This window comes from Artibeus jamaicensis, unplaced genomic scaffold (assembly GCF_021234435.1).
Source record: "Artibeus jamaicensis isolate MK-2021 breed Jamaican fruit bat unplaced genomic scaffold, CSHL_Jam_final contig_519, whole genome shotgun sequence".
Taxonomy (NCBI): Eukaryota; Metazoa; Chordata; class Mammalia; order Chiroptera; family Phyllostomidae; genus Artibeus; species Artibeus jamaicensis.
This window is the reverse complement of record NW_026521871.1, coordinates 43,917,498-43,941,655: the sequence shown is the minus strand read 5'-3', so window position 1 is coordinate 43,941,655 and position 24,158 is coordinate 43,917,498. Positions and strand designations below refer to the sequence as shown.

Below are 24,158 nucleotides of genomic sequence, written 5' to 3'. Positions count from 1 at the left end.
CACCCCTTTCCCGGATTCCCTTGTGTTCTTCTCTAGTTGTCAACTCCTCCACCCTGCCCTTGGAAATCACTCATGTTTCATACCCATTCAGTGGTGCCTTTTCCAGAAGGGCCTGTCACCGGAATCACACAGGATGCAGCCTTGTGAGCCAGGCTTGCTTCATTCGCAAAGCCCGTGTGAGGTTCACTTGTGTTGCGGTGTTAGCCGTGGTGTCCGTGCCTCTGGGAACTAGTATCCGCTGGGTCCGGAGTCTGTGTATGCAGTCCCCAGCTGAAGAACATCTGTTAAACTTGAAAGACAGCTTCACACCCCCCATCAATGATACAGAAAAAGGGGGGCATGTAAAAATAATGTCATGTCGTCATTTGAGGTAATTATTTGGTGTCCAGATGCCTTACTCGGCCTGAAGGGAAGGTGGGGAATTAGTACTATTAATACTGTTAATCCCTCCCACCGAGACCCTGCGCAGAGCAGGTTTTAAGCCTCTGCCTTTGGGCTCCTGCCAGTCCCTGGGTTGACTGTTTCATTAGAAGCTTTGTCTGGCTAATTGCCTGTATTGCGGTGGCCACGATGCTGTCAAGAGACCACACACAACTACCCTCCCCCTGCCCCCAGCCAGGAAGACTTCTCATCATGTCCCAAAGTACTGAGCACTAGATCAGCGTATAAATGAGCCAAATGGGGTTTGGTTAGGAAATTGCAGAACTGAATTTTCAAGTAAGCGCGCGGTAATCTCCTCCCTTCCCCAGGGCTGGCAAATTGTCTTGCGAATAAAGGAAGGGGACAAATAGGAGTTTTGCTCCCAGGAGAGTTTTCGTGTCCTTGGTTGAATTGTCATTTTAGCACTGAACTTTTGAACTGCTTGCCATAAACACTGGCCGGTGGAAGTCCTCAGCTGAAGCCTGGCCCGTGTAGGCCCCTCCACCCTCTGTCCTCTCTTCATTCTCCATGTGCACACTACGCATGCGTGTAGGTGGGTGTTAATTAAGGGTGCCGGGCGTGGCGATGGGTGTTTGAAAATAGGGCGATACACTTTTTCGATCCTTTGGATGATTCTTATAACACAAATGTCAGTCTTAAAAGGATTGTTCAGCATACTGGACACATACTTATTTGTTGTCAACTGCCCAGGGAGTGAGGTGGCTGTCACTGACTCACAAGGCTTGAAAGTCACTTTATTGAGTTCTGTCATAACCCCACAAAGTTTAATTCCAGAGGATCGCTAGGCGGGAAATGTCGTTGACCCCTCAGAGTTTGTTACAAGTGAGTTCTTATTTGCTAGGATTACTGCTTCCTGCCCCACTCCCCACCCTGTTCTCAGATAGTTTGACTGCGTAGCCTCAGATTCTGGAGAACGGGCTTTTTCTCTCTTTGAATCATAGCTTTTGAGTCGCTGTGTCTTAGAATTTGGACACGCTTTGGGGGGTCAAATGGCCACTCCCCAAACTGGAGTGGCTGTCCGTGACTGTCACGGTTAGGGACAAGATTGGCCTCTGGACCTCCTTTCTCCCAAGCCAGTGCCCTTTCTCACAGTATATACCATCTCCTGTACCCAGTAAAATTCTTTCAGTTGTAAGAGAGAATCCAACAATTAGTACGTCAAGCAAATTAATTTGCTCACACAATAGGAAGTGGGCTAGTAAGTGTTTCCTGGTTTGACATATAGGTTTCTGGCAAACAATATGGGGATTCCTCAGAAAAAGAATTAGAAAAAGAACTACCACATGATCTGGGAGACCTGCTTTTGTGTATTTATTCAAAAGAAATAGAATGAGGACCTGAGAGATACCTGCACTCATTGTAGCATTGGTCACCATGGCTAAGGGGTGGCAATGACCTAAACAGCCCTCAGTGGATGAATGTCTAGAGCAAACGTGTGCACACATGCCATGGAGAATCATTCTGCCTTTTTAAAGAAGGACGTTCTGTCCTGTGCTGCAATGCGGGTGAACCTTGAGGACATTATGCTGAGTGAAATAAGCCAGTCACAGAAGGACAGGTACTGCGTGATTCCATAGAAACAGTTCATGGTGAAGCCCTGACCTTCAGTGTGACTGTGTGTGGGAGGCAGGGTCTTCAGGAGGCAATTAAGGCTAAGTGAGGTCAGGAGAGTGGGGCCCTCATCCCGCAGCACTATAGCCTGGTAAAAAGAGGGAGGGGGAGAGAGACCTCTGCCTTCTCTCTGAAGGCAGCCACGCACAAACCGGGAAGGAGGCCCTCACTAGAACCCAGCCCTGCTGGCGCCCTGAGCTTGGACTTCCAGCCTCCAGGACTATGAGGAAATAAACTGTTGTTTAAACCACCTAGTCTGCGGTATTTTGTTATGCAACCTGAGCTAAGATGCTCGGCTTTTTCATTCCATGCACATTTCACAGTAGTTGAGCAGTAGGTTCTCACGTCACGCTAACTTAACGTTGTTTTGTTATGACATTGATGAGATGACGTAGGAATTTAACTCTTGTTTATATCAATTAGCCTATGGTAAAACTGGTTTTGTTATACGTACTTTCTGTTATTAAAGTTGTAGAACCTAGCAACGATGTTGAGAGAGGACCTACTGTAATTACGTTTTATGTCTTGGGATGAGAAGCAGGAGAGATGGTTTTCAGGTTGATGAAACGTCACCGAGTGATGTTTCCAGGTTAGTGAGCCAAAGCCATGCAGGTCCTGGCGGTACGTTTCCCTGAGGCCTGTTGCAGTTCAGACGAGCCAACCGGGAGGTGATCTGGGATTTGAAGGCCTGCTTCTGTGGTCCTCTGATAGACTGTAACGATTAAGAGCTTTCTGCCTTGCAAAAAAGCATTTTCCTGCCCCCCCCCTTTCTTCTCTTGTTGAAAAACCAACAGCAGACACAACCATCTCACAACCATCTGAGCCCTCTGTGCCTTTTCCGAGGGCTTCTTGATCTTAGTTTTTGGCAGCACTAATGAGCTCTCCGCTACAGGCACAGCAGCGCAATTTCCTGTGCAGCTTTGGGGAATGGATTTCACTTTGTAATACTTTTTCAAAGTCTTGTCCCTTCCTCTGTCCCTTTTCACTTCCCCTTCCTGTCTTCCTTGTCATGAGTGATAGATAATGTTTTGTTTCCTTGGCTGGACATTGCTTTATAAGAAAGAGGCAGAATAGGGTTGCAGGACCCAAATCATAGTTTCTCGGGGCCCAGTAGGGTGTCTTGGGGCTCTTAATGGGTTTTAACACTGGAATAAGCCAGACTTTGGGGGTAGCCTGAGGAGGGCTCACCCTGTTGCTTCCCTTCTCTCCCCTCCCCCCAGGCCATGGTGGCTTTGTGACATAAACACCCTCCAGAGTGTTGGGGAGGGAGCAGCTGAGCGTTGCCATTTGTGAGCTGGAGCCCTATGAAAAAAGTCAGCACCGAGTGGTACAGTCTCCCCTACCCTGCCGCTGTACCCAAAGGATTAACCGCTTTGAAACGGGTGAATGGAAAGGGCTTAACACACTGCGGTATTTATCTGGGTTTGCCCCATTCCTCCTTTTCTCTTTGCCTTCCCACCATTCCTGTGACCAAGAAGGGAGGAAGTCAGAGCTGAACCAGGAGTGCAGCGTCGAAGAGGTGGTAGCGATGGGGTATGATCACTTTTAGTATTTTGTTGTTTTGTTGTGTTTCTTCTCCTCTCATAAATGTGGCCCCGGATTTTACAATTCCCTGCGCGTCCCCCCCTTGCCTACCTAGTCCCATGAAATTATACCAGTGTAAATGAGCTTTGCACCATCTGCCTGGCTTATATTTTTATTTGCCTATGATGAATAACTATTCTCACGGTGATTTATATGCTGCCTTGGATGACGTTCACTGTTCTAAGATGGAAAGTCAGCGCTGAGAGATTTATGATCTTGGGGAAAGAATGTTATGGGAAAAAAGAGTAAAATCTTTTCTCACATATACAGTACTTTGGGCTTTGCCTGAATTAATCAATGAGTTTTCATGTCCCTTTTGCAAGTTGAATCGGGTTTTGTAGATGGATCATGTGCTGTACAATGTGGGGGCTGACTGTGTACTCAATAATACTTGTAAATTAAGAAATTTGGGGTAACAGTGATGGGCGTGAGCAGCCAGGGAACATGTAGACTGTGAGTGTAAACGAGGCAGAGCCAGAGAATGCTGGCTGTGGAACTGTCCCAGTCCGTTGGTGATTTTCAGACCCTGCGCCTGTGGGACTCGACCACCCACTTCTCTTAACACTTGAACCCACTTTACCAGCAGCTGTGTGGCCGTCCCCTGTCACCCCAGGACCAGAGCTGTCCTTGCCACTGCAGACAGATTTAGAGCAGCAAGGGCCAAGTGAAGTGGGTGGGCTCTGCCAGGTGACAAACGCCATCAGGTGTCATCTGACACCTGTTACCCTTGTCTTTTTTCTCTGTCATTCATTGTTCACAGCCAGCTAAGTGGACACCGGATTTTCCTTATGTCACATGGTGCTCTCTTTATAATCTCAGAAAATGACCTCATCATGAATAAGTATAAGAAGAGTGGCAGAAGTACAGTCACATGGAGGAAAAGGAAACTGTAACTTTTTTGGAAATGAAATGAAACATAGTTGAGAATAGTGTTTTGATATGTAACACCATGAATGTTCTTCAGACTGCCCCAAATCTTTTGTCACATTTGACTTGATTTCATCAGAACTTCTTTTCTTTAAAAAGAAAGTATACAACATTTTTGTAGATATTTAGAAATTAATACTACAAGAATGTCAAATCTGCACTCGTTACAGTGAATGAATAGCCTTTTGCCCGTATTCTGTCTAGGAGAACTTGGTGGGTATCTCTGGAAGGGGACTTAGACCATGAATGACATTGTTTAGAAAATGTGTTTCAGATTTCAGATGCTGTCTTTTCAGTGGCTCCTATGTGAAAATTCAGGGCCAACATGTAGTTCTGGCTTAAAAAGGAAATATATATATATATATATAATGTAGTTCAGGGAGAAAAAAATGCCTCCTTGGGGATTGCGAGGTTTTCCCAGAGTAGACAGATGCCAAGTTCAGGTACTGAACTGAGGAAAGAAATGGAAGCAAGAGAAAGAGACTACACTTCTGCTTACGTGCCTTTTTAAAAAATCCCATTATGAAATTTTAGAGCTAAAAACTTTGCTTAGAAGGGGATTTTTATAGAAATGCCCACAGTGAGAAAATGCTGCCTGCTTAGGGGCTGCTCTGTGAGGTCAGTGGTTCCTAACCTGGTCAGTGGAGATGCCTCGTGCCCTGGGCAGTGAGAGACAGATACTCCCCAGGTACTTCCTGAACTGTACTGGAAAGTCTTTATGAGCATCAGAGTGCCCATTTCACAAAAGCAAGCTTTTTGTTTATATCATTTAAGAACACAGCCCTGGCTGGTGTGGCTCAGTGGGTTGAGTGCTGGCTTGCTGAACAGAGGGTTGCTGGTTCGATTCCCAGTCAGGGCACATGCCTGGGTTGCGGGCCAGGTCCCTGGTAGGGGACATGTGAAAGGCAACCACACATTGATGTTTCTCTCCCTCTCTTTCTCTCTCCCTTCCCCCTCTCTAAAAATAAATAAAATCTTAAGAAAAAAAACACAGATTCTTTGAAGAAGCAATTGGTAGTACCTAAGCTACAAAATAATGATAAAGTCAAGAAGAGATCCTGTTTTAGATAATTTAGCTGTTTGAGAGAAGTGGAAGAGTTTCTCAGTCCCAGGAGTATTTTGGAGAAGTCCAGTTCAGTGATGGCATTTCTAGGATCAGAGGAATGGTGCCAATATTCCCCCTCTCCTCTTCTCGAGCAATTTGGTATAGAGTAGAGGGCAGTTTCAGCTGTCCCTTGCTGGGGAGGGGTCAGCTTGATGTCTTGGTACAGTCCCTGCTCTTGGGGCCGACAGCAGTTTGAACCCAAGCTCTTCCACATACTGGGCGTGAGACTGTGGGCATTGCGTTACCGGTGGTAATGTTCACGGTAACTTCCTGTTGGAAATGTCACGAGAATTAATGAGATCGTGTATTTCGGTGTTCAGTTCTATGCCCCACACATAGTAGGTGCTCAGGAGTGAATCAGTGTTTATTCAAGTTGTCCTTTGTCCTGCCTATGTCGTCTGTCAGGTTTGAGGTACGTTTGGAAACCCCTGAAGAGCGTTGGTTGTTACGCTTTCGTTTTTCTTTTGTTAGTCTTCCAAAAGAGTAGTCTGGGTGTAAACGATGACATGTATATTTATTTGCCTGATGGAGCGTGACTGACAAAGGACTTGCAGTAATAACTTATTCAAATTAAGCTTCTTCAGATGTAGCTAAATAATCATCAAGGCAGTTTTATTGCTGGTGTCTTGTCCGAGTTCTCTCCCAGGACGACCTAAAAACCAGCCAGCTGAATTGGCAGTGTGGACCCAGGCCACTGGGAATCTGTACAAGGGGACACCCATGTGGGCTGATTTTCACAGCATACCCTAGGTTTGCCTACAGGAGAAAGTCCAGGATGCAGAGAAATAAAGGAGATATAGGTAGTTTGTATTAGTTTCCTATTGGCTGCTATAACAAACTGCTACAAATTTAACAGTTTAACACAACACACATTTATCATCCTGCAGTTCTGGAGGTTAGAAGTCCGGCACAGGTCTCAGGGGACTAAAACCAAGGTGTTGGCAGGGCTGTATTCCTTTCTGGAGACTCTAGAGGAGAATCTGTTTCCTTGGCTTTTGAGCTTCTAGAGGTTGCTTGCATTTCTTGGCTTGTGGCCCGTTCTTGTCTCTTCAGGCCAGGAACATTGCATCTCTTTGACCTTGCTTCCCTAGTTATATCTCCTTCTGGCTTCCCCTTCTGCCTTCCCCCTTCTGCCTTCCTCTTCCCCTGCTGAGGGTCCTTATGGGTACATTGGGTCCCTCCAGATAACAGGATTACCTCCCCACTTTAAGATCAGCTCATCAGCAACCTTGATTCCCCACTGGCACATAACCAAACACAGTCACTGTCCTGGGAAAGAGGACTTGGACACCTTTAGGCCACTGTTCAGCCTACCACAGCAGGCGAGTTGGTTGGCATTCTCCAAATACATTAGACATACCATGGAAATAAAACTAGGGTCAACTTTTAGCTTGAAAATAGAGCAGATCGTTAAATTGCTCCCTTGGCAGACAGCAGTGGGCTCAGCTGGATGCATTATTGGGAGAAAAGCACTGGCATTGCTTTCTGTACCCAGTGACTTTTCAAACTTGCTTTTCCCAGTCAGCCTCTGCTCCTTGCCCCTCCACCTTCTCCCCCTGCCTCCCTAGAGCCTTAGAATTAAACCAGACATGGTACCATGAAGTCGATTTTGACAGATCATACGGTTGGTAGCTTGGCAGTAGAAGGAAGAGGAGCTTAAACATTATTGTTGAAATGACATAATTTTCGCATAAAAATATAGCAAAGGATTTGTAGAAAGTCAGAAGTGAAAGTTCACTATTTCAGCTCTCATTCTGACATCATCTCCTACAAGGGGCTAGTATGTCTCTACTGGGAGTTTATTTGCACAGAAAAGATAGGCACATTTAAATTATTTTTACAGCACTGGAATCACAATGTAGATAGTTTATGTAGAATGTGACTTTTTAATTTACCAGTGTAGCTTAGGTATCTTCTCATGTTAGTCTGTAGAGCTGGTGTAACAGCTACAAAGCAGCATTCAACTCTACGAATATATGATAAGTCATGGAATCATTATGTTAACTTATTTAACCAGGCCCTGGGAGAGACATTTAGACAGGTTTTTTTTTTTTTTTTACAAATGGTGCTCTACACATATTTTGCATGTTTATGAAAATATATATCATATGAGGAAAGCATCAAGCAGTAGAATTTAAGTGGAATTCAGTTGAAAAATGTGGGAATTTAAAACTTTGCTAAGTATTATCCAGTTGCCTCCAGTGAACCACACTTACACTCCCAGATCAGGGCGTGAGGGCTGCTGTTCGCCTCTCCTTCAGGAAAGAATGTCACTGTTTTCCTGCCAGCTTTTTTTCTTTTTTTATAGAAGAAAAATGGTATTGCATTTTAATTTCTATTTTTAAGATTGTGAATGAAGTTAAGAATGTTTCCTGTGTTCATTGCCATTTGTTTTTAATGTCTTGTACATTTTCCAATTCAGTCGGACTTTAAAAATTAATATTTGATAAGAATTGTTTTTATATTAAGCCAATCAGTTCTTCATCATGCGAGGCAGTGTCATGTCTGTTTCTTGGCTGCACTTTTAGGGGTAGGATGCGAGGGACAGCAGTTACGGTTCCAGTCACCACCATGAAATCCTTTCCCATGAAGGGTCCTTTAGCTTCAGTGGGTTTAAGACTCAAGTCGACCCTTACATCCTTTCCTAAACATTCAGGATTAATTTCAAATGAGGCTCTTACAAGAGTGTCCAACCTTGTCCCAGGGGCCATGTGCAGCCCAGGATGGGTGCGAATGTGGCCCGACACAAAATCGTAAATTTACTTAAAATGTTATGAGATGTTTTTGTGATCACGGGTTGCAATGTATTTAACGTGTGGCCCAGAGATGCCCGAAGGTTGGACACCCTGCCTTGAGAACTCTGCGCGTTGCTGTCTGGGACCACCCACTGGGGTGAGCCATCCAGTTGCTGCCTGTGTTGGTTTTTTCACATGAATCAAGCAGTCCTCTTGTTAAGCGCCGTGGCTACGTGGGGCGCTTGTTCTCGCTGCCCCCGCCCTCTCCCTGGTCTTTGTTCTTGCTCCGAAGCAGATGTCAGAATGTGCAGGGACTCATTCTATGGCGGATCTGGTTTGTACTCTGTCTCCGTGCAGGGTATGATGGTGTTGGTTTTTAAGGCAGTTTTATGCAGATTTTAAAAATCAAGCTGACAAAAAAAACCACCCTTTCATTTCTCAAAAATGAAGCACTTACTATCAGAAGGTAAATGTCAGAAGTGCTTTTTTTGAGTTCTAAAGACATTGGATGATGGATGGCATAATAAAATACCCAGATAAATCATAATTTCAAATCTAGCATTGCATAGCATTGGTTATTTTTAGACTCCCATGCTTTATGAATGGGATGAAGACATGTTCAGGATCAGAGCATTTGTCAAAATGTCCACCCAGGTGACAGGAAACTGAGCTTCGAGAGCCATCACAGGGCTGCGGTGTGCTGGGAAAATGCAGATGTGCGTCCGAGTGAGCGACAAAAGAAAAACAAAAATTCAGTATTTAGAAGAATGCCTGCCCCACCGAGTACATTTACACCTTGAAGTTCACTCTCTCCTTTTTGTGTGCAGTGTAATACCCCCACGGTTCTGGCCACTAGTAGCGCTCACCACAGCATTCGCCCAGCCCTGGAATGGTCGTGACCATCTCCTGTGTCTCCCCTCGAAGTTTTCACTGAGTGCGAAGCATTTCAGCGTGTGACGCTGTGACAGTTGTTAACATGGATGACATAGCGGGCCTTGTTTGGACTTGATAGCAGTGGAATAATCGCATGAGAAAAATAGGAATCGCTGCAATTACCCTGTTAGAGCACCGAGCGCCAGTTCGCATTTGAATAAAAGTACCAGGTAACCTTCTCTTATTGTCCTCTGTCTCAGTGGCTAGAAAAATGGACACATTATGCAAATTAAACAGTGGAGAAGGTGCCTGTTATTGGAAACAAAAAGTATTGAGTGGGATTTGGAGATTGTAGCTTTAGTAGGGCCTTAGTGGCACTTCTTCATTGTGAAATTAAGAGCTGTGGTGGTTTAGCTTTGGGTTCACTTTCTTTTCTCTCTCTCTCAACACTAGAGCCAGTATTCACCCAGATGCTTGTCCCTCGGTTCGCTAATGTTTACAGAAATCGGGACGTCGTAGGCATATTGCTAGAACCCTTTTTAAGAAAAGGGAAAAGTCTAAGATTACCCAAGCTTTGGGTTGTTTCTAAAATTCCCAGCTCTTGATGTGCTGTGGTGATGTACTAAATCATTGGAACTTGTGAGAGTCAGGAGATGATAATCCAGAAATCCACTTCTTGGAGCGAAATGGCCTAGGGTCGCCTGATTCTGACCCTTCGGAGGCTGGGATGAGACTGGGTGCATACAGATAGGGGCCCGGCACCCAGGGGGCCCTCGGTGAATGGGCGTCTTGTGTGGCCTGGGCAGAAGAAGGGTTTTAAATGCACATCGCTTTTTCCATTATTCATCATGCAATCCCTTTTTGCCTGTGAGGAATAGTAAATGCCTCCTGCTTCTAATGACTTGTAAATCAAAACTGCTCTGTGGCTTGAAATGCCACAGTTATTTCCTTTGCGTCATGGTACCCTCCCCAGATTTCCACTGGGGAGACTCTGGGGGGAATTTCCAAGTGAGAGGCTCAAAGGATTAAAATGGACGGATAAAACTCAAAGTCAGAATTAAATAACTGTCTGGTGCAGCGACGGATGAAAACACAATCATTCTCTTCCACGCAAAGTTTATAGCTTTCCAATTCTGTTTTAGGGCCGTCAAGCGGAATTTCCAGAGTCTGGTCCGGTGATGAGAAATAGTTTTCTTATTCAGTCGGTGACCACACGCGTGTTTGAGAACCATTATCTGTTTGGCTCTCCCTGGTATCTAAGGCAGGGCCGTGGCCACCGTGGGCACTCAGGGTTTGGAGAGCAGTTGAGTCCAAGTGACACGCCTCCCCATAGGCTTGCCTGGGTGCCAGGCCTGTAGCACACCTGCCTTTCTGTGCTTTTCCGTGAAGCCCCTATGGCCTGGGGTAGTTAGAGCAGAGTTTCTCAAATGCTGGCAGGCCCCCGACTCCCCCTGGGGGTGGAGGGGCTCGGTAAAGCCCAGGCCCTGCAGGGGGCTGGGAGGAAACAGAGTTGTTCAGTTGGGCATGGAGCTTGTTTTGCAAGACGAAAAGTTGTAGGAATCTGTCACACAACAATGCGAACATAGTTGACACTGCTGAACTGTATACACTTCAAGTTCAGATGATAAGTGGTTAAGATGGTAAAGAAATTTAATTGGATATACAGGTTTGTCATAACTCATGGGACTCTACACTGTATAGTGTATATTGGTCTGTATATTGCACCATGTATACATTATAGTTTCATTAAAAAAAGTAAAAAAAGCCCTCAAACGAACATACAGGGCTGGGGCCTTGGACTTGGCATTTCTGTCGCGTTCCCTGCCTGGGGCTGCGGCCCTGGGGCCTCTCGTTAAGCAGGCCTGGCTCAGAGCTGCTCCGCACACCCAGGTGTTTTCTTGCTGCCCCTGCCTTGGAGTTTAAGCCTGTGACCGTGCATACTCAGTGGGAAGAGCAAGGCAGTCTGACGCTGTGAGTGGCATCGAGTGTAGAGACTGGAAGAATCGCTAATGCGGTGCCGCCAACTTTACTTTCATCGTGTGCTCCCAGAGTAAAGGCATTCGCCGTCTGCAGCATCCGAAGGAATCCATCATCCGGCCCAAGGCGTGAATCAATACTGATTTAGATGGGGGGTGGAGAAAGCCGGAGTTCTATTCTTGGCGTGCACCAGGGATTTCAATAGAAAAGCAAATCTCAGGTGGTAGATTTCCTTTCAGTTTTTAGGCACAGAATCACTTTAATACTATTGGGTATTCCAAGTGCATCCTCCCCTCATCATTTTGTTTCTGAGGGGAAGTGCTTGGAAAATGATTCTTTGGTGCCTCATTAGGGATTTTAAGTTTTCAGAACAACCCGCTCTCGCTGAGGTTTCTGATCCAAGAAGTTGAGAAAGGAGAAACCTATGAGTGCCTCGCGGAGCTCGCCTGTGAGCATGGGGCGGAAGGAGGTGTCGCTCCTGCCCCGGTGGCACTCGAATGTGCAGTACGGCCCGGGTGCTGTGCGTGCAAAGAAATAACAAGCGGTAGGAGACGGGGAAGTGAATTGGGAGGGCAGCAGGGGTGCGGGGAAGTGAATTGGGAGGGCAGCAGGGGTGCGGGGAAGTGAATTGGGAGGGCAGCAGGGGTGCGGGGAAGTGAACTGGGAGGGCAGCAGGGGTGCGGGGCGGTGCCTGCCGAGGTGACGAGGGTGTTTCCTTTGTACGTGGGCCAGTACGGCAGCCCCTGGCCACATGCAGTGGTGATGTACTTAAAACGTGGCTGGTGCCCTCCAGGAACTGAATTTTAAATGTTCAGCTTTAATAGCTCCGTGTGGCCAGTGGCTCCTGCACTGGTCAGGACCCGCCTCGAGGGCGGCGTGCACGGGCTGGGGTCAGTGGAGGCTGGACGAGGCCCGGTGAGGAGCTGGAGGGAAAGTGGGGAGAGGGCCCGGCGGGGGAAAGCCTGCACCGTTGGGCGGCGTGGACAGTTTCTCTGGGCGATAGGAGAGCACGGGAGGTTTTTCAACAGAGACGTGTTTGGGGAGGAACGTTCCAGTGCTGTGACGCTGGACACAGCCTAGGGGAGGCGTCCAGGGCAGACACACAAGCTGCGGACGGTTAGGGTTGCACAGTAATGTGCCTGAGGCCCAGGGGGTGACAGCAGCCACAAGGAAGGGTGGGGCCGAGTGGACCAGGTGGGCGTTTTCAGGAGGTGTCGGCCAACCTGCAGGCCTTGAGCCTGGATGACGAAAAGGATGTGGGCCAAACAGACAGGTCAGGACGCCGGTGGGACCCTTTTAAAGTGTGTACGGGTGTGAGAGGAGGGGAGGGGGGATCGCAGCAGCTTTCCTCCCAGTTGAATGTGGCCTGCCCAGGCGAGTCTCCCCCATGGTGGTCTCCTGCCCACCGTCGCCACCCGCAGACGTGGTCGACAAGACAGTGTGCTGCCGGCTCCACCTGCCACTGTCTGCACTTTCTGATCTGCCTGCCCCCGACTTTTACTGTTTCCCCTTTGCTTCCTGGGCCCCTGCGGTGACTCGCTATTGGAACTTACACGTGGGAACCGAAACCGCACCTCCGTCTGCCCAGCAAGGCTGCAGGTCCCAGCGGGGCAGGAGGGCCGGGCCCGTCCAGCACTGTCTGCATTCCTGTCCTGTGCCCAGCATGGAGCCTGCCGCGACTGTTTACTAAAGAAAGGAAAAGGGGACAGGGGACATTTGACTGCCCTCCCCCGCTCCCCGCTCAGTGCCTTTCGGTTCCCTCAGACTGGACTGTTGCTGGCGAAGTCTCCCAGAGTGGCCCTCGGTACCCCAGCACCCCTGCCCGTGGTCACACCCCTGTTTAGTCCCCTAGGGGCCTCAGTTACATTCTTCAGCCGATAAGAAAACTTCAGCAATTCCTCATTTCCAAAGGTGAAAGCCAAGTATTTACTTCACTTACCCATTCGACTAACGTGTCAGTGTCGTCAAGAACTGTTTTTGTGGATGGAGACAAAGCAGTGAACAAGACCCAGTCCTGGTTCTTGTGAGCTGACATCCCGCAGTGGGAGATGTGACAGACTGGTGTGTAATGAATAGAACTGGGAGTGATCAGTGCCGCAAGCAGAAGCACTGGGGAGGAGTGAACAGTGACAGAGGGAGACGGTGACAGTCAGGGAGCCGCCCTGGGCAGGGACAGTGCAGATCTGGGTGCAGTGCGGGAGTGAGCCACGCACAGATCTGGGGGAAGAGTGGTAGCGACAGATGCAAAGGCCCTGAGGCAGGTGTGTAGGAACCCGGATGGTGGCAAGTTGGGGAAGGGGGGGGAGTTGAGAGGAGAAGGAGGGAAGGTGGGAAGGAAGATGAGCGAAGCAATGGGACAAGAGCACAGAGGGCCGTGCAGGCCACAGGGAGGACTTTGAAGCATATTCCGAACGAAGTGGGGAGGGTTTTGAGCATAGAAGTTTCACAATGTGCTTTGTGATTCTAGACACTTCCTGGCTGCTGTCAGGAGACAGAGATAGTAGAGGAGGGGACAGGGGAGACCAGTGGGAGGGTGTTGCAGACCTTGAGTGAGAGGACCGTGGCTTGTGCCTGCCAGAGTGGTGGTGGTCGTAAGAAGCAATCAGCTCTGGATACAATTTGCAGGATTCCTTGAGAGGTGTGAGTGGGGTAAAGCGTGAGCTGGACGGTGGTAAGGGGCGGGCATTGCCAAGGCTTTTGGCTGACTGGATAAATGAAGTTGTCGTTCACAGAGGGGGAGGGTACCCTGTTGGAGTGTGAACCTGGAGGTCTGGTTTGGACACACAGTTTTATGTTCTTACTAGGTATTATGTTTACCTTCTGCTGCTGCTGTAACACATCACCACAGACTTACCAGTTTAAAACAACATACGCTCATTATCCGACAGCTCTGTAGGTCAGACGTCTGATGCAGGTCTCACGGGGCTGCAGTGAGAAGGTGCCGGCGCAGCTCGGTCCTTCCCGGAGGCCCTCCCGCAGAATCTGTGCCTTGCCATTACTGGATTCTAGAGGCTCCGTGCTTTCCTGGGATTGTGGCCCCTTCCGCATCTTCACAGCTGGCAGTCGTGCGTCTCCCAAACTACACTTCCATAGTTACAGCTCCTTCTGACCGTGGCCAGGAAAGAGTCTCTGATTTTAGGGATGTGGGTGGTTATACTGGATGCATCTGGATAACCCTGGATACTCTTCTCCCCCGCTCTCAAGGCTCTGAACCGCATCACATCTGCCAAGGCCTCTTGTGTCACTTAAAATAGCACATTCCCCGGTTCCAGGGCCTGGGACATCTCTGAGCATCTGTTAGTCTGCCTGCCACAGATCACTCAAAGGGAAAGACGTGGCGAATAGGCAGTTGGATATACAGAGCTGGAGTTCAGGGGAGAAGGCTGAACTTGAGATGTAAATTTAGAAGTCGTAAATAAGTATAAAAGGTTTAAAGCCCTGGCATCAGATGGAGTCTCTAAGGGAGCCAGTCTAGTCAGGAGGTCAGAGCCGTGTGCTGTCTGGCCGCAGCCAGACTTCCCTCGTCATCGCAGCGCTCCTTCCTCTGCCTGCCCGCAGCGCTGCTCTGTGAGGACCCTCGGCCCGGGTTCTGTCTCCTCGCAAGCCTCTCTGGTCACCCAGGCCACGGCCTGCCTTCTGTCCTCGTTTGACGCTGCATTCTTTCTTCTTTTATTTTAATTTTTAAATCACAGCCTTATCGAGATGTAATTCACATGCCATATCCTTAACCCATGTAAAGTGTACCCTCCCAGGGATTTTAGTGTATTTCAGTATGGACCACCACCGTTTTGGACCATGTTCATTGCCTCAGAAAGAAGCCCCATACCCGTTACTGACCAGCCCCCGGCCCGTCCATCCTCCCAGCCCTGCCGACCACTGACCTTGTTTCTGTCTCTGTAGATTTGCCTGACTTGGGTGTCTCATGTAAGTGGGATCATGCAGATGTGGTCTTTTGTCACTGGCTGTCCTTTCCTTCTAAATTGGGACTTTTGTCCTTGCACACTCACATCCTCCCCCCCTTTATTTTATTTTTTTTTTAGTTTTAATCATTTCTCAAATATTTGACCACCAATTACAAAACACCAGCCAGTATTGAGATTCTAGCAATGAAAACCTGGATTAGGCAGGATTCCTGCCCCAAGGGAGCTCTGATGAGGGTGAGCTGACAGCCACACGGCCACCACTGTGCACAGCACTCCTTCTCCCGGGTCCCGGGGACGACATCTGAGTGCAGGTCCTCCCGGGGCCCGAGGAGCCAGCTCAGATAACCCGTGTGCCCCGCCCAGAAGAGACTTGCCTCCCTGCTCCAGCGGGAAAGCAGACATGCAACCCAGTCAGTACAGCTCGGTAAGTGCCAGATTGGATGTGCACAGGGCATTTCGGGTCCTTCGTTAGGATGGAGGTGCCACCCTGCCCATGTCGTTGGGCTGTCTCAAATGATGAGTCAGGACTTCCCACCCAGGGCTGGGGAGGAAGAAAGATCTGGGCACTCGATTCCAGCAGATTGCTGGGGTGTTGAAAGTCTTTTTTTTTTTTCCAGAGAGGGGAAGGGAGGGAGAAAGAGAAGGGAGAGAACCATCAATGTGTGGTTGCCTCTCATGTGTCCCCTACTGGGGACCTGGCCTGCAACCTGGGACCCTTTGGTTCTCGAGCCTGCACTCAATCCACAGAGCCACAGCATTTAAGATTTTGTTTATTTATTTTTAGAGAGAGGGGTAGGGAGGGAGAAAGAGGGGGAGAGAAACAGTGATGTGCGAGAGATACATCAATCAGTTGCCTCTTGCGAGCCTGTAACCGGGGAGCTGGTCCACAACCCAGGCATGTGCCCTGACCAGGAATCAAGCTGGTGACCCTTCGGCTCACAGGCCAGCACTCAGCCCACTGAGTCACACCAGCCGGGGCAGAGACCTGGTCTTAAACATCCTTATGTACCTAACACCTGATGTGGTGCCTTGCTAATCGTGGGCAGTCCAGGCAGCCGGAGTGATGGCGGCTCTTTCAGGCCTCGTGTCTGCTCATCACTCAGCCCACCCTGAGGAGGTGGGGTCTTCTTTGTCTTAAACCTTTGCTTTTCCTCTTCCCCGAGGCCAGGAGGGCTAGGACGGGTCGGGAAGGAGTTTCTCGTCTGCCTTCCCTGGGCCTGCGGAGAATGTGGGCAGTGTGGGTGGCAGGCCTGCCACTCCCGTCACCCAGACCGGGGCCTGTCTCTCCCATTCACCGTCCTTGCTCTTTTTGTGTTCCTCCTGCGGTTCTGCACGTGACACTTGGCTGAGATTTTTTTTTTTTTGAAATTTCTATGAATCCCTTTCTGGTGCAGCCACAGATCCTGGACCTCGAGGTCAAGGCCATGGGCTATTTGAGGGGCCTGGACCTTTGCAGCCCCAGAGCCCTCAGGGTCTTCCTTGATGAGAGGCCTTGGGCTGCATCATACAGCTCCCAGAGGGGTACTGCGGGCGGGGAGGGAAGGGCATGTTCTAGGTGAACACGCCCACAGGTACCGCCACGCACCCAGAGTGAAAGCCACAGGCCCCACGAGAGCAGCAGCCACTCACCAAGTGTGTCCTCTGCGCCCGGCCCTGGGCTTGGCGCCTCGTCTTTGTCAGGCCTCTCGGCAGTCCTCTGAGCTGGGCGTGGTGCCACCTGTGTTTCACAGAGCCCCAGACGGGGGCCGACAGGAGGAAGGCAGTGGCGTCAGGATTTACAGCCAGGACCGTCTGCAGCCAGAGCCCAGAGCTCAGAGCCCAGAGCTCTCCCTTTCTGTCTCCCACTGCCTCCCGAAGCTCTGGGGCTCGTGTTCTTTGTTTTTGTGGCCTTGCTCTGCTGCTTCTCGTGACTTTCATCCCTATGCTAACGAGCTTCCTGTGAGTTTGGGTTAGGGTCACCCAGAACGAGCCCCACACAGCTTCGCTTTCAGAAGCCTTGCTGAGCCCCGGCCGGCCTGTTAGCTCGGTGCTGGTTTGCAAATGCTAGACCTCTGCTGATTGAGATCACGTCACAGAGCATCCGACACAGCACTTGGCATCTTGGCCCCCATGTCTGTGCCCTCCCCCTGCCGCCCGCCCCCCCCCAAATTCCTGGCTGCAGGCTGATACTAAAGGAACTTAACTGTGTGCTTCGTGGCCTTGAGTCCTGCATGTGGGTGGCCAGGCCTGTCACTGGTCTGGGTCAGAAGCCACAACTGCATCTGCTGCTGCTTCTTGCTTTTCCTTTTTTGTACTTTCTTTAGATTTTCTTCCTTCTCAATTCTTTCTCTCTTTTTTTTTTTTTTTTGGCTTTCATTTAAAAGTGGTTTCCAAGCAGACATGTGGAAATCCGCAAAGGCTGGATGCTGCTGCTTCCTGTGAATGCCCCCCTTGAGTGTCTTTAAAGAAACCCCTGTTGAATCCTCTTGGTGTAATTATTCCTGATTACCTTGGCTGATGACGAATGTCCCCACGTTTTCTGCCCTCCCCAGCCTTGACTTCCTTCTACCCGCCAGGGTGCGCTCTATTGAAAAATGAACTCTTCTGCAGGTCGGTCCCTTTGCTCAAGAAGAGCATCTGTCCTTCCAGTCTGTGAGAGCCAAGTGTGGCAAGTGTGTGTGTATGTGTGGTTAGAGCAAGGAAGCCAGCGCGTCCACGGGCGGCAGCAGAAGGCGTCAGTGGCGACCAGCTCAGCCTCTCCCAAACGGCAGCTCGAACCAGCCTGCGGTGTGGACATGCTTATACTTGAACCTGTCAAGGATAAGAGACAACTTCTCCACCGGGTCCCGCCCACATTGGCCTCATCGTACCTACCTCCAAGTGGCAAGATCAGGTCCCCTCAGTACGTTGGTGGCTTTCAAGGCACAGTTAGCCACCCCACTTTGGATGTGTGGAAGACAGTGCGTGTGCAGAGCCATCCACAGCCACTCTGCATCAGGGCCAAGGGGCATCAGCTGGACAAGACACCATCTGCGGATGTGTGTCCGACAACAAGCTCTTTGGTATGACTTCTGACCAGAGGAGAGCGTCATCCGGTCGCCTGAGAGACACTCCACCTGGCACCGATGACCTCCTTGGGGACGTCAGAGGCAGGCACAAAAGAGACTGTTCCGGAGGAGAAGTCCCACCAGTGCGAAGTGCGGGAAGGACAGTGGGTCATCAGGAGCAGCCACTTGATATTCATGTGATAAACTTTATGTCTGTGTGTGTCCTCAGGGGAACCCATTTTCCCCAGCATGTGCAAGGGAGTGCCCTGTGCTTGATAGTCACGTGATAAAAATGTCTTATTGGGGGGTGAGGGATAAAAACGCCAAGTGGAATTTTCCGGACTGCGGGCCACCTTTTACACCCTGGACTGTGCTGATGGTATCGGTTCCTGTACAAGCTGGACTTCACCTCTGAATGCAGCGATGCCAACTTTCCTGACGTTGGGCTGTGAGATGGGGCTTCTTGGGATGTGAAATATGACTAATATGAAGATACACTGTGAGGATTAAGTAATGATTGTGATAACATGGTTAAATATGCTGTGAATATTGAAATGGAAAAATATGACGAGACAAAAAAGGGACTAAATCCTTGGTTTTATGGATTCCATGAACATAGGCAGCGACAGTAGCACCATTATTGTTAAAAATGAAAACACATTGGTTTAGTAGTCGGTCCCTGGGCCCTTGTGCCTCTTCGACACTCGGACCCCTTGCTTCCTTTTTAGCGTTCACCGAGTTTCTTTGTTCGTCCCTTTATCCTTCACTCACCTACTCTTTCAATCTCTCGGGCCCCCTGACCTTTATCCATGTTTCAACGTCACATTCCTACTTTCTTCTAGAACCTCTCATTTTCTGGCAAGCCAACTTCTAGCCAACTTCTGCTGACTTTTTTTTTATTTGTGAGAGAGAGAGAGGGAGCACTAAAGAGAAACTTCATTGGTTGCTTCTTATACGTGCCCTGCCCTGACCAGGGATTGAATCTGCAACCTTGGCAGGTCAGGACGATGCTCTAACCAACTGAGCTATCTGGCCAGGCAACTGTGGACTCTTATCCCCTTGTGAACAGAGGTGGCCATTGCTGCATGTTACTGCATGTTCTGTGTAGTTGTGGAGTTGAGAGAGAATTACACAGGCAGGCACGCATTCCCCGATTGCTCCTCGCCCTGCTGACATTTCTCTCATGTATCGGGGGTGTAGTACTTCAGGTCTCCTCCACCGCCCACCTTGCTGTGGTCTTCAGAACACCAGATGATCTTCCTGACATGGCTGGGTTTGCCCATTTTCCGGTAAAGGCAATATGTGGACAGTGTTTGCTTCTTGTCATTCAATACCAAGGTTCTTTGGTATGACTCAGAGCCAGGTGCCAGGGTAATGGTGTATGGGGAGAGATGCCAGGCTTTAAAATGATTGAGCTGCAGTGTGCTCGCTGCTGGAAGAGAATTTGATGTTCTTGCTGTAGGTGGCTTTTCTGTGCTTGGCCAGATAGATTTTTCAGGCCAGTGACAGATGACTTGAACTCAGTGGGTTCTGTCTTTCTGTTGACGCCTGTTCCCTGGGGCAGAAGATGGCCGTAGGAGCCCCCTTACCCCGTGTAGACCCCGCACACCTGCATGTCTGTGGTACCCGGGCTCTGCCATGGGCTGGCTCCCAGCTTGACAGCAAAAAGGCTTCTTCAAAGGTTGGTTATGCAGTCACAGAGGTCTCTCTCAGATCGGCTCAAATCTGAGGATTCAGCCCTTTGAGTTAAGACACTAGGTTAATGGGCATTTATACATGAAGAGGATGTTAGCTGGTCAGTCTGCTCACAGTGGCCCCAGGTCTTTGCTGGGAAAGAGCAGAAGATCCTTGTGAATAAAGAAGCGTGGATTGTGTACACACTGCCTGAGAAAGGGAACACGAGAGTGAGGCCCAGGAAGGCGGGGAGAGTTGGGGAGCGTGGATTGAGGGCCGCAGTAGGGACATGAACGGACTCTGATGATAAATGTCTGTTTTGTGGATTTTTCCTGGAACTGACCAAGTTGTACTTAAAGTACATATGTGTGTTGAATAAAAATAGATTGGCATGGCAGTCTGGGCTTGGGATTTACATTTGTATCAGACGGAGAATTAGGTTTTTGTTGAGAAGCAGGGATGAAAGCAAAGACTGATGAACACAAGTCGGTTTTGCGTCTGGTCTGGGCCTCACCGCAGTCTCAGGGCTGTGCCGCTCCCGCCGGGCAGGAAGGAGACTGGGAATCTGCCCTTAGAATCGGGCGCCCATGCAGATGCGGACTGGGATTAGACCTCTCTCCGCCCTGGGGGTCTCTCTCTCTCTCACTCACGATCTCAGACCCTTTGGTGCTTGAGAGGCCTTGTGGCCAGTCCAGGGGCAGACACCCTTCTGAGAATCCAAGGTCAGCATGGACACCTTCTCTCCAGAAAAACGCCACCATTTTTATACGAAATATCAAGGGTGGTGGTAGATATCTTAAGGAGTGTCCACAGAGCCCAGATTAAGAACCCTTGTTTCGGGGGCACAGGTCATTGTTAAGCTACTGAGGAGTTGTCCCCAAACCCCAGCCTCCACGTGGCTTTCTGCTGTTACTGGCTTTGCTTGTCCTTACCCCTGTTTGCCAACAGGCATGATGAGTCACTTGATTTTTGTAGCGCCAGATGCCCCGAGGTGGTCACGTGGTTAGAAATATTGAGTCATAATTTTTGTTTTTATTAAAAACCTCATTCCACAGCCTGTTTCTCTTTAAAACACATTTCCATTCCGTTTTATCTTCAAGTTTGTGTACATTTCTGTGGCTGGGCTGGCTCATTTGCAAAAATCCCTGGGGGATGGGGGATTTAAAGATTCTGCTTCGGTCTTAGGAACTTTCTCAGCATTAGAAAACCCTTTTCTCATTTTCCATTTTCTTCTGAGGTGGAGACACACTGATCTGCCGCCTTTGATCACCTGGAGACAGTTGTCATTGCTTTACAAGCAGAAATCCGCAGGGACCTGAGGGTGTGGGTGTGCACGGGTCCCCGGGACAGAAGCAGGACCCTGGGAGCCCAGGAGGGGATGGGCATGCGGGCCTGAGTATGGAGAGGAGACTGAGAGCCAGTGACTGTTAGCGCCGTTTCGGAGTTTACGTCAGAGTGGCAGACTCAACAAACCCTTGACCCCCCAAAAGAAGAAGGCTGCCTGCGGACCCTGCGTGTCTTGTACTGCCTGCTGACGGGTGCTTTGTGGGCAGTGACGTATTTGTGTTTACCTTGCCAACTGATACCTCGCACACTGAGGTCACCTGTTAAAGGGTCCCACCATTCTATCCACTTCATGTTTGGACCCAAAACAGAGGTGGCCTCACCTCTCTGCAGGTGGACCGAGGGTGTGGGTGGAACTGCGGGTGTCCTCCATGATGTCCACTCACAGCGTGATGAAGGAAACCCACTTTAAAAAACAAAGCAAAACACACCGGATTATTTCCTTGATGGTGGGTAGGAGAATTTTTTGCAGATGATACTGCAAGAGAAAGAAAGGGTGAGTTCTCGGAAGCTGTGGGAGATAAAAATATTGCTGATCCTTGTTGAAGCTTCAGGCTCAGTTTGCTGAGAATCTGAGCCAGCGAGGCGGGTGTGTGTCGGGCCCCCCATCGCCTTTCCTCCCTTGGCAGGACTGCAGGGCACTCTGCACACAAGTCGCCTGGAGGCAGCCGACCTCTGGGGCCGGTGTACCATCCTTCATTCTCTCCGCTGGAGCCAGTGTCTCTGAGTCACATCAGACACAGAGGAAAGGTGCTGTCGACTGAAGTGGGAAGAGCTGGAGAGGCCTGCGTGCACATTTCTGTGTGTCCTGTCTCCCGCCGCAGGACCTGGCCGAAGGCTGCCTGGTTACTGGAGTCAGGGACAAGCCAGGTTTAATTGACCCGTGAGGCGGAACAGCAGGAGGGGGTGGTTGGTGGCAGGTGGTCTGCCAACACGTGGCACTGAGTGTGGCAGCGAGTGGGCAGGATGGCAATTTCCCTGTGGGCTGGTTTGGAGGCAAATGGCAAATTGCATTTCAGAAGAAAGAATCACTCTTTGCTTCATGAAGCTTATGACTGCCTCACTTGAGCTATTGATTTGTTTTAGTTTGCAGCCAGGGCTTTGTGAGGACAACTGATTCCCAGCAGAAGTATTGCACTCAACACATAGCTACCTTTCATGTTGAGGCATTGAAGGACCCTGCACGCCACCCCCAAACCCTTGGGTGCATGATGGAGCCTTGGTTTGTTTTCGATTGTCCATTTTCCTCCCAAAGCAAGATACCTGGGCCTTGTGCTCTCTGCCGCCTGCTGCTCTGGGTGGAGGGGAAGTCTGCTGATAAAAGGACCACTTACCAGGGCACCACGGGAATAGCATTAGCAGCAGCAGCAGCAGCAGCACCTTTGCCACTGAAGGGATGTTGTCCGAGTTCTCTGACCTCCTAGCACAGAGTCAGGGCGCCCTCGAGCCCCCAGACATCCCTCCCATTGGTCCTCCCTGAACCGGGATGCAGCCCAGAGCTCTCAGCTAGTTCAGTGTATTCTAGCAAAGCCACTTGCCGATGACGTCAGCTGCCACACGTTGTGATGAGGCCAGAGATCCAGACTCGTGATGGAGGGAACTCAGCTCCTGGGGGAAGGGCCTGTGGGCATCACCGAGGCTTCCCCGGCACTGGGGCTACTCAGAGAAGACTGGAGAGTAATCTGAGAAGTATGTCTATGGACAATGTCTGTTTCATTTCCCGTTTTAAACGTACCTGCCCCCGGGGAGCGGGGAGCACTCTATTTCCTCTCTGCGGGGCTGGTCAGGAATGGCCAGCCACACATATGTTGGGCCCGACATTGACAACCACCTCAATCACTGAGACGGCCTTTATGTATTGCAAGTGCCTTCAAATAAAATGAGATCATTCTGTCTAGTGAGGTTTATAAATCATTAGATTTTGCGTGGCCATGTGGGCAAGTCTGTACCTTCTTATATTTAATTCCTAGGAGCTTCTGCATTTCTGTGTATCGAGTTCACTGTGTCTGACCTGTTGTCGATAATTAGAGACAGTGGCAGGATGTTTTGTGCAGAGTGGTTTTGCTTTTGCATACGAACAACGCCCTAAGAACACAGGCGAGTGTGGAATGGTGGAAGGGGGCCACTCTTTTCATCAGAATTTTGAGGGTACTTAACAGAGTAGCCAGTGTTCTTGAGTCTGGGGTGTTGAAAAGTTTGATGCTGAGTCCTTCATTCCCTTTGCACATTCAGTCTATTAATCTGCCTGTTTTTTGTCAATGGAAAAATGGAGCAAACAATGGAATTGATAGACTTGCATTGAGGGGCGCAGGGTCTCTCAGCCTGCATACATCTCAGCATTCTTATAAAAATGTCAGGTTTTCTTTGCGTTTTCCTTTTTTTCTCTCACCCTAAATTAGCACCAGCTCTGAGCCATTTGTCACACTTTTTATTGTGATACTAATTGATGTGGAACAGTAGAAAGAGTCTCAGTAAATTTTCCCATAAATGAGGTCATTTCAGTCACTCTCTGGGTTATCAGACTTTTACTTAGAAATAGAAAAATTTGTGTTAGGCATGAAGTATCCTGGGTAGTGCAGGTTAACAGGAGAATATTGGTTTGGAAGAACAGTCAAGATTAAGGGGGCTTATCCCTGCATGCGAGAGTTAGTTTCTTAAAGGGCAGGACAGTTTTCTGGTAGGGAAAGTCTTTAAGCCAGAAGGGTCACTAGTGGGGGGTGGGCAAAGGGAAGCTCGGAGGGTACGTACAGCAGCTGAAGATGGCTTGCACGCCCCAAAGGGTCACCCTGTGCCCTGTGGCTGGCAGGACCTATTTACAGGGAAACTCTTCCCGGGGCGGGATTGGGCTCTCTCTCCCCTTGCTAATAAGCATATGGGTTTGCGTGCCATGCTTCTGACTTCTGCTGGACTGGCTGGTGATTTTTGTCGACGATCTTCT

At 49.4% G+C, this 24,158-nt stretch overlaps 1 protein-coding gene across 4 annotated transcripts in view; it reads left to right on the top strand.

Annotated features, from left to right (window-relative positions):
- Nucleotides 1-24,158, top strand: part of OSBPL10 (oxysterol binding protein like 10) — a 259,064-nt gene that overhangs the window by 187,099 nt on the left and 47,807 nt on the right. The gene's annotated exons all lie outside the window — the stretch shown is intronic.